Genomic DNA, 10,274 nt, shown 5'->3' with positions numbered 1-10,274 from the left:
GCAAATAAGCACTTGAATCGACATGTTTGGACACTTTTGCACTCACTTTTTTTTTGTTAAATTAGTAGAGTATTGGTTCATTTGTAATGCATGTATGTAAAGGTCCCTTTAACTTCATTTCTCTGAATGAGTGTGTGTATGCAGGACTGTGTTTTTACAGCTTTGAATCAATCTTGATAAACAGCACTTCAGTCAGAAATGCTATATTGTTACAAGAAAAAATCAGGCAGACACTGAAGAGATATGAAGGGAGACAAAGCAATGAATGAAAGAAATAAAGAAATTGTGCTAGTAGACTGTGTAAACTATGACATCTATTGTATCTTATGGATCCTTGGTTGATGAAACAATGATGTATATATATATATATATATATATATATATATATATATATATATATATATATATATATATATATATATATATATATATATATATATATATATATATATATATATATCCAGCAGCATGCATTGTTTTTATTCATCTACTTATCTATTCATCCTTTTACTTAAACAATGCACACATACACAAATAAAATGGGGAAATGCAATTCTGTGTGCTGCTTTGCAAACACACTCAGACACAAAGTTCCCTTCTGGTGTCTGGACTTTTGTTCTTAATTTAGCTCTCCTCTTCTCACATTTTTCTGTTAATCGTGCTCTGTATTTTGTAGTTTTTATGTCTGCATTTGTATTTGGAAATGAGGAAGGCAGAGTGAGTGAAGGAAACTGTTTAAGTCTGATATGCGCACTGATGCGGAAAAGTTTGGAATAAGCAAAAAGAGGCATGTTTATGCTGCTCCCCTGCCTCTTTATACGCCTCTGCATGCTGCCAGAAATGCCTGAGTCAGTATTTCATTTTTTCTTATTATCTATCTGCATGCTCTCTCTGTTCTACTTATCAAAGTGTCTTGGCCTCTTTTTTTATAAGTGGAACATAAAATCATGCTAAAAAGCATGAAAAGTTGGAGCCCTATACAACACTGCACAACTTTCAAGAATTTAATAGGATCAACTATTTTGCTCTGCATAGCTTTAAAAGAAAATCTGAAATCTAGTCTTTTATTAGTCTTTTTTTGTGTGAAAAACATTATACCTAGGAAATAAATCTTCTGTGGCTGTGAGGAGTTTCAAAGTGATCCTTAAAAAGCCTCTCTTCGAAATATCTGCCAGATTGTAATCCTCACTTTAAAATGAGATTATCAGCATCAATATAGGTTATTTTGCAATGCTACTTCATAGCTACCCAATCAGATTGAGCAGGGCCAGACTGATTTATGGCATGTCTAAGCCTCTAGGACAACCCTATGCAAGCTGACAAAGTTTAGTAGTGAGAAGAAAGACCTGTGTAATTTATGTGATTAATTTTGTAGTAATGGTGGACACTGGAGCCAAACTGTCAGACAGAAAAAAGACAGAAGAGCAGAAGAAAGCTAAATAGTAGAGTGATACAGCCCGAGCTAAAGGCTAAAACAGGGGCTAAAGGTTAACACAGGGGCTAAGTTGCTTATGATAATGTTTATTCCAACCCATATGCAGCATTACAGACACATCTCACAGTACCAGGTTGTAAAGAGTGCAACATATGGGTGGCTACTAAACTACTGTAAACTTACAGTTTGCTTGTTGTCATGTTAGCCTATGGATATTGTAGCACCATGCTGCTAGTAGCGCTACAAATAGCAGGCTATACATGTACGGTACAAACTTGTCAGGTTTCAAACAACAGTGCTATGGAAATGTACTGATAAATACCTTACCTCGTCACAATGTACCCAGTAAAAAGTTGTCTTGAACAACAAAAAAAAAATGTTCCAAAACAAACACTGGTTGGTTAAAAGTCACATCTTTACAACAATGTGTGTGAGACTCTGGGCCAGAAGGTGGCGAGGAAGTCCCAATAAAACAGATCCTCCCCATAGCATCTTTAAGGTCAGCTGGACACTTCACTGTGTTGCACACTCCAATCCCTACCTAATGTATTTCATGAGGACATTATCATATCATAATTTATATCATTATTGTATCGGATACAGGCACTGAATGAAAAGTTTGAGATTTGAAATAATCCAAAATTTATGGTTTTCCAGACAATAGTAAAAAAAACAAAAACATTGAGCAAATAAAGGATCAAATACCCGCAACACCTGGTAGAGACCCAACTCAGGGCAAATGTAGTAACTATTGTACCCAGATTCACCAGCTGACCTCATACAAGTTTTACAACTTATAACAACCATAGTAATAATTATAATGAAGTATGAAAATAATAGTAAAAATTTAATTGAAGATAATGTTCATGTGTAAATAAATAAAAACATTTGATTTACTCTTAACAGAGCCGCATGGCCTAATGGTTCCCGCTTTAGCCTCACAGCAAGAGGGTCACCAATCCGATTCCTCCCACAGTCAAGACACATGCTCATCAGGTTAATTGGTCACTCTAAATTGCCCTTTGGTTTGATTGTGTGCAGCAAATGTTTTCTGTCTCTCTGTGTCAGCCAGTACCAGTACCAGTACCCCACCTCTTGCCCTATGACTCCTGGGATAGGCTCCAAACACCCATGACCCTGAGCAGGATAAGCGGTACAGAAGACGGATGTATGGAATTTAATCTTTACAAGTAATTCAGAGATCATTTCTGTCTCTTATTACCCTGGTTATTACCTGGTCTTGTTAGTGAAAGAGGCTTATATTGGTCTCATAAAACATTTTCTATAAACAAGTCATAAACACTCAGATGTTAGTTTTTGCAGTGCCCTTACTGAAGCTCCTGTAGCCATTCAGCAATGATCCACCAGCTCCTGAAGCTTCTGTTTGTAAATACAAAGCCGTGGTCATCCACCACCATGTGCATAATCTCACCATCTGGAAAGTACAGGGGTAAACTAGCTTGGTTATCAGGTAATGAATTAGCGAGGGTTAGGACTTGTTGGTCAACACATTGATTCTCTATGGCTTGGCCCTCTCCTCTGAATACAGAACTTGTGGCTCCAAGAAACCAGTATGTTGACAATTAAAGTTTTAACTCAAAGCTTTATTTACACAGTCATGAAATAACATATTGAAATTTGTCAGTGTGGGACAGAAAAAAGCAGACTGTAAAATATGGTAAAAGTAGATGGATGAGAAATATGAAGTGCAGAAGCCTTTATGGTAGATCCATACCAGCCAGGCAGGTTTTTAAAACCTCTGTATTAATCAGCCGTCAGAGACTCAGCCCCAGACGAGCAGTCAGTAAGTAAGGCACAGACATCCAACATGGTAATACTTTTTTTTTCTCTGCCCCATTTGCAGAGGCCTTTGAAATGGAAAGTGCTGTTACGTTGACTTGATGTGATGTGTTTGGCACTGGAGTGCATTTGGCATTCAGCCCTAAATAGATGAACGATGCATCAGACACTAGAGAGACAGATTTTTTTCTGAGGGGGACGTGAGACAGATATTCTGTGGGTATTACCCTGACAGTTCGTATACCTGTTGGCCTTATCTTTTTGACAGTCCACATTACATGAAATAGAGTCAGAGGTAGACTATCAAAAGGTGTTACCACTGCTAAAAGCTACTATTTATCACAGCCTTATTTCTTGGAAGTTCCGATGAACATGTAAACAACCAGTTCACTTTTGAAGAACTAAAGCAAAATAACAATTTATGGGACAATCAAATGTCCATCATCACAGGAGCCACCCTCAGCATCTTGATGTCAAGTCTAGTATGTGTGTAGACAAAGAAGGCAAACTGGTAAAAAATAACAATACAACTCAGGGTGGCTTTGATTACAGGTGCATATGCCCACTGAGGCATGTGTCAGGCATAGGAGAAAGCCAGAAGTCACACAAGAGAAATCAATTCCATACGGAAAGACAGGAAATGCAAAATACCAAAAGGTCAGGCTTGGTTCAGCAACCAGCATGTAACAAAAATAAATTCCACAAGGATGTAAAATCAGGTAAGATTAATGAGGTAGAATGCATACAAGGCCTAATGCCTTTGTTTAAGAAGGGCTTTGGTTCTGTTGTTTCTCTTTTAACCTGGCAAGATCTGTGTTGCAATGCAGAGTATGTATTTAGCCTCTAACTGTGCCTGAGTATCGGTCCCTGTATTTCTTTTCTTCTGTCCAAGTTTGTTGTGCTAAACCCATCAACCCTGCTCCTTGGGTTGGTATCTCCTTGTTGCTCCTCTTGTCTCTTTTTTAGACACTATCCTAATTTCTCTTTGCCTTTTTATTTTCTATAATCTCTCAGTTAGCCCATTTTATTTTCTTCCTACACCTGGGCCCTTTCTCTGTGCAAACCCTACATAACACTGTCTATGAAGCTCAACCCTCAAAGCAAATTACTTCCCTCACAATAATCTCCAACATTTCCTTTACAGTGTGTTTGTTGAAAGAACCTGTATACATACAGCTGCTGGGGCAGAAAATATGAGCTTCCTCAGACTTTTTCCACTGAATTACCCCTGTTTGCTTCAGGTCACAGAAGACATTAAATTTCCCAGGACATATTTACAATGAAGAGACAGCTGCAGCATACATGTTCTAATGTTTGCTCCTGCCCTCTAGAAGTATTCTTACAGTACATGTATGGTAAATAAATGAAGCTTTAGCTCAAGGTTTGTCCTCTCCAGACATTACAACTCAGCGAGGAAGGGCTGATAATACATTTTGTCCACAGTCTCATGCATACTCACTGCTGCTTATTGCAAAGCACTGGTATTTGAGAACAGGTTGTTCAGAAGATATAAAAATGTGCATCTGTCAAATCAAGCAGTCCTAAGACAGACCTTTCAAGATCAGCAGAGATTGTATGAGTTTTGTTGGTGAAGGATTATGAGGCAATGCAGAGATGTGCCCCACATTCAGGTTTGAATGTGAAGCACATGAAGGGACTGTCTTAACCCAACACTGAGGAAAACTAGTGTCTTTGGCAACCAAAGGATGCTTCATACTGTATCATGAAAGAGTCCATACTGAAAGAGTTAAGAAGAATTGAAACGTTCATGACCTCCACCAAGTAGGTTATGTAGTTGGGAAAGTATATCTTTCAAATTGTTTGTTTGTCTGTGAACAACATAACTCAAAAAGTAACAAAAATGGATCTTGATGAAATTTTCAGGAAATGTTCAAAATGGTATAAGGAAGAACTGATAACATTTTTGAGATGATCTGGATCACTGGATTTTTTTAAAGGATTCTTTATCATTGTTTCAACATATGTGTATTTAACTCCACAATAAATGGTTGGATTGCTTTGCAAAATAGTACAAGACAAAGTCATGATAATTTCTGACAGATGTAAAAGTACGATCCAGATCCTGACAATATTCTGGATACTAAGATCTGGAATATGAAATATGTACTGGGTCATCATAATTTTCAAAACTGTCAGGTAACAAATTATCGTACAAACCTGGAACTAACACCAAATTGTAGCAGACAGTCTGCTGAAAGGGAGTATGAAATTAAAGTAGGACAAAAGTGTTGCATGACAATCACAATATGCTTGGCGGAGGTCTGCGCTCTCTGAGTGCTTTTCTAGTTCATTCATTCATTGGTTCATTCATTCATTGGTTCATTCATCTTCTACCTCTTATCAGCCACCCACTGATCAGCGTGGGTGGCTGGAGCCTATCCCAGCTGTCTCAATGCGAGAGGCGGGGTACACCCAAGTCTGGTTGCCAGTCAATCACAGGGCTGACACACAGAGACAGACAACCTCTCTCTCACACACACACACACACACACACACACACACACACACACACACACACACACACACACACACACACACACACACACACACACACACACACACACACACACACACACACACACACACACACTCACACCTACGGGCAATTTAGAAACACCAATTTATCAGAACAGAAACATCACAATTCAGCAGGTGTTTTCAAAAAGGATACAAGGAGTGTGACTTCAGTTTGAAATAGACCTTAACCTGATGAGCGTGTTTTTGGTCAGTGGGAGGAAGCCAGAGTACCTGGAGAGAACCCACACATGAACAGGGAAACATGCAAACTCCACAGAAAGGCTCATCATGCCTGAACAGAGATTCAAACTGGTGACCTTCTTTCTGTGAGGCATCAGAGCTAACCACTGCACCACTGTGCAGCCCCAATTTGAAACATTGATTATATTAACTAAAATTAATTATTGACTAAAATATATTTACTGTTTTTATATTTTATAATGCTCCATAAAGATTTTCTGTCACAACAGTTTTCATCTTGGACTTTACTGACACAGTAAGTGCAGCCTCAGGCATCTGACTCTATTTTAATGATATGACAGGTTTTATCCTTCTGCACCAGTAACAGCTTTGCCCAAGGGCATTATATGACTGGGTTGCTCATCTGTCTGTCTTATTTTTGTAAATTTTATATCTTAGGAAGGTTTTTTTTTCTTTACATTTGATACAGGTGTCTGCAGGGACTCAAAGATGGAGTGAGTAGATTTCTGTAGTTTCAGCTAAATGAAGAAAGCAACTGTGTCCAAACATCTGCTACATTCTGTTCTTGAATTAACGCACACTGTTGCTGATAAAGTTGGAGCAAAATATCTTCTACCTCTTCTCATCTATAAATCAACAATCATTCATACTGCGTTCTGCACAATCACAAGAAAGTTAAAATTAAAAAAAACATGTAAAATTGCAAAATGTCTCAGGGAGTTCGAGATGCTATGACTTGAGATCTCTCACAGGAAAACTGTTTTTCTTGGGTTCCCATCTCTGTATTGTCTGCTTGACCAAGTTGCATCAACTTTAAATAACTTTTCTTTGATTGGTTTCCTTGATCCAACATGTACTGTTTTCTTGCCAAGTTTTTTGATAAGTCACCCAGGACACAGACTGTACACTACAATACACCATAAGATTTTCATTGTGCTGTGCTGAAGCTAGCTTTGTTTTTAATGGACTCATAAGAAGTAGAATTATGCACACTTGTCACTTTAAATTAGATTTCATATTCTTTTTTATAAATCTCCATACAGCTCTGTTTGATGTAGCTGCAGCTGTAATGGGCCTATTAGGTCTGAGACTGTCATACAGGCCACAAGAACACAAATGTGGGACAAATTAGTTCAAAGGGAAGAATGGGACTTATTACAGTCAGCTCTATTGGCGCTAATGATGGGGAAGTGATACCAGCCTTAATTTGTGAATTCACTCACAGAGAATCCATTGATTCATGAGCGCGAGGATGTGGATGAGCCAGTGCCTTTACTTGTATTCATACATCTATTCAACCAATGATCTAAAACAGTTCATTGGTATAAAAGTGGAATACCATCAAAACTTCTTTTTTCCTTTTACTAAATAATTGCTCTCACACAGAAACACACATCCGTGCAGACACACACCCTCCCCATCTGGCTGTCAGCACAGATGGTGGCACTGGGTGATGCTGGAGGCCAAAAGGACAGCTCTTACCAGCTACACATTCACACTTTCACACACACTCTAACATGCAAAAATACAAAATCACAAAGGACTGTGTGACACATTTACATACTGTAGTTCAGACATGTTTGCAGAACATGTTGGAACAGAAACATCCAGACGCGGAAACACACTCCTTTAATGCTCCCCTTGGTCACACAAGTATAACGAGGATGATGTTCCTTTTAAAGCATGCAGTGACTGGGCTGCTGTCAGTTAAACTACATTTCCACTTCAAATGAGAGAATCTTCATGTCCTTTGTGTGTGTGTGTGTGTGTGTGTGTGTGTGTGTGTGTGTGTGTGTGTGTGTGTGTGTGTGTGTGTGTGTGTGTGTGTGTGTGTGTGTGTGTGTGTGGTCATGTGGACTTGCACTACATGTACTCTGTTCAATCTTTCATTTATTAGCAGCCGAGGTCTCACTCTGCACAAGAAAAAATTCAGACTATAGATGCTTTGAGGGATTTGTGTTGCTGTGTGTGTGTGTGTGTGTGTGTGTGTGTGTGTGTGTGTGTGTGTGTGTGTGTGTGTGTGTGTGTGTGTGTGTGTGTGTGTGTGTGTGTGTGTGTGTGTGTGTGTGTGTGTGTCTGATGTGCTTGGTGCTCAGGTATGCATGCATAACAAAAATCTTGCTGTGGGTTTGTTTTCTAAGCTGGATGTTTTTTTGTTTCTGACAGCCAGATGGAGAAAAAGGAACGCTGTGTGTGTGTGTGTGTGTTTGTGTGTTTGTGTGTGTGTGTGTGTGTGTGTGTGTGTGTGTGTGTTGTGTGTGTGTGTGTGTGTGTGTGTGTGTGTGTGTGTGTGTGTGTGTGTGTGTGTGTGTGTGTGTGTGTGTGTGTGTGTGTGTATTATTCATGTGGCAGGGTTATGAATGGTGTTCACATGTCCTGAGAGCTTTTACACTCCAAGAGCCGGGCTGTTCTGGAAGCTTCTCTCAGTGTCAGTGAGAGAAGGATGAAAAAAGCAGTGAAGGACAGACAGAGACAGAGAGAGAGGTGGAAATGTGATAAGAAAAAGGGGGAGGTTGTGACAAAGGTTGAGGGGTTCAAGGCAGAGAGAGAGGAGGAGGAGAGGAGATGCTAAAGAGAAGGAGACAGAAGGACAAATATAGGAGGAATGGGAGGAGATGGAAGAGGAAATGAGGGAAAACAGAGAGGGAGACTGAGAAAGGAGGAGGAGGAGGAGGAAGAGGGATGCTGCATTTTAGTGATAGCACAGAAAGAGGCTGCAGAAACAGACAGAGAGATGGGAAAAGGATGAAGGATGAAAAGGGGAGAAATTAAGAGCAGCAGGATTCACACACAGGTAAAATACCAAAAAGATAAATTCATGTCGAGTTTTCAGTTTAAATTCTGTTTTGTTTTGTTTTCTCACACAACATAAAGACTAAGTGAGGCTGTGTCTTCCATAACAGCTGCATCAGAAATGTCCTGGATGTCACAGAATATAAGTCAACCTGTCAAACCATCCATACATCCATGCATGTGCCCGTCCTCCTCTCACACATTCTCTCTTTCATTCCCGCCTCATGATCTGACAGGCTCCTCCTCTCACTTCACTCTGTGTCCATCCTTTAATGATCTATCCATTCCACCCACACACAGAGGCTTTTTCTCCACATCCTCCCCCCTCTTCTTCATCTTCTTCCTCCTCCCTCCATATCTCCTCTGCTGTCACTTCTACTGATCCTGAGGGCATCTCTCTTCCCCCTTTTTTATTCATCTCCACACATCCTGCTCTATCTCTCTTAGAGTCTCTCTTCTGTAGTCGTGTTTACAGGGAACATTTAGCTTTGCTTTGCCCCTCCCAGACTGTGACAAGAAGCAGTAAAGAGAGGTAAAGGGATGATGAAAAAGAAGCAAACTTGCATATAAAGATCACAGCAGGAGAGAAAATTAATCTTCTGTCACAAGAGGAGAAAAGAAACCACCTGTAATTCCATACAAAGACAAAACGCAGCAGCAAGAAAACAGAGATAACAGACACTCTCCCTCCCTCTTTTTGGCTCTTCATCCACAGGTCCTCTTTCTGAGTGTCTCAGCAGGATGCCGAGGCATCATTTCAGCGCCTGCAACAAAAACAAAAAGATCCTGATGTGTTTTTAAAGAGAGATAGGGAAAGGAGGAAAAAATTAAAGGGACATTAGCAAGCTCCTGCAAGGAAAAGAGGGAGGAGAGAGCAGAATGAGTCAGAGCACAGCAGCCAGCAGAGTGAGTGTGTGTGCGTGTGTGTGTTCTGCATGCAGGAGGAGAGGTGGAAGAACAATGAGACAGATAGAGCGGGGAAGAACTGAGGGGACTTAAGCAGAATTGAGAGAGGAGCAGAATCAGCCAAATGAATCAGCTGACAAGGTTGAGTTTGGAGAAGGTTGGATGCTGCAGGCTGGACAGTGCTTGGAAAAGGTGTGAAGTACAAGAAGAATGGAGTTAATGGAAAATATAAGAACACTCCAGGTGAGGAAATCCTGAGTGACTGTCTTCCCAACAAGGCTTGCATACGAGAACTGGAGTTTTAGGAAGATTGAACTTAGAGCAGCAGAACTCAGAGGTGAGGAGCAAATCAGAAACTATCACAGCAGCGTTTAGAGAAAGCAGCTTAAAAAAAGAAACAGTGAAGGAAACTCAGCAGACCAAAAGGACATGTCATCCGACACACAACGACAGGGACATGGAAACTTTAACTGTGACAGCAACACAGCAAGACATTCCTGTTAAATATTGATGCTGACAGGCTACACTGGAAAGAGCCTGCTTCTTGCACCACCACAGAGGGGGTGGAAACAGAGGGAAAAGGCACAGCAGATTTTTTTTT

Source organism: Halichoeres trimaculatus, unplaced genomic scaffold (genome assembly GCF_033239565.1).
Source record: "Halichoeres trimaculatus isolate MK-OKI-2021-1 unplaced genomic scaffold, fHalTri1.1 fHalTri1_scaffold_9, whole genome shotgun sequence".
NCBI classification, from domain to species: domain Eukaryota; kingdom Metazoa; phylum Chordata; class Actinopteri; order Labriformes; family Labridae; genus Halichoeres; species Halichoeres trimaculatus.
This window is presented reverse-complemented; position numbering follows the sequence as displayed.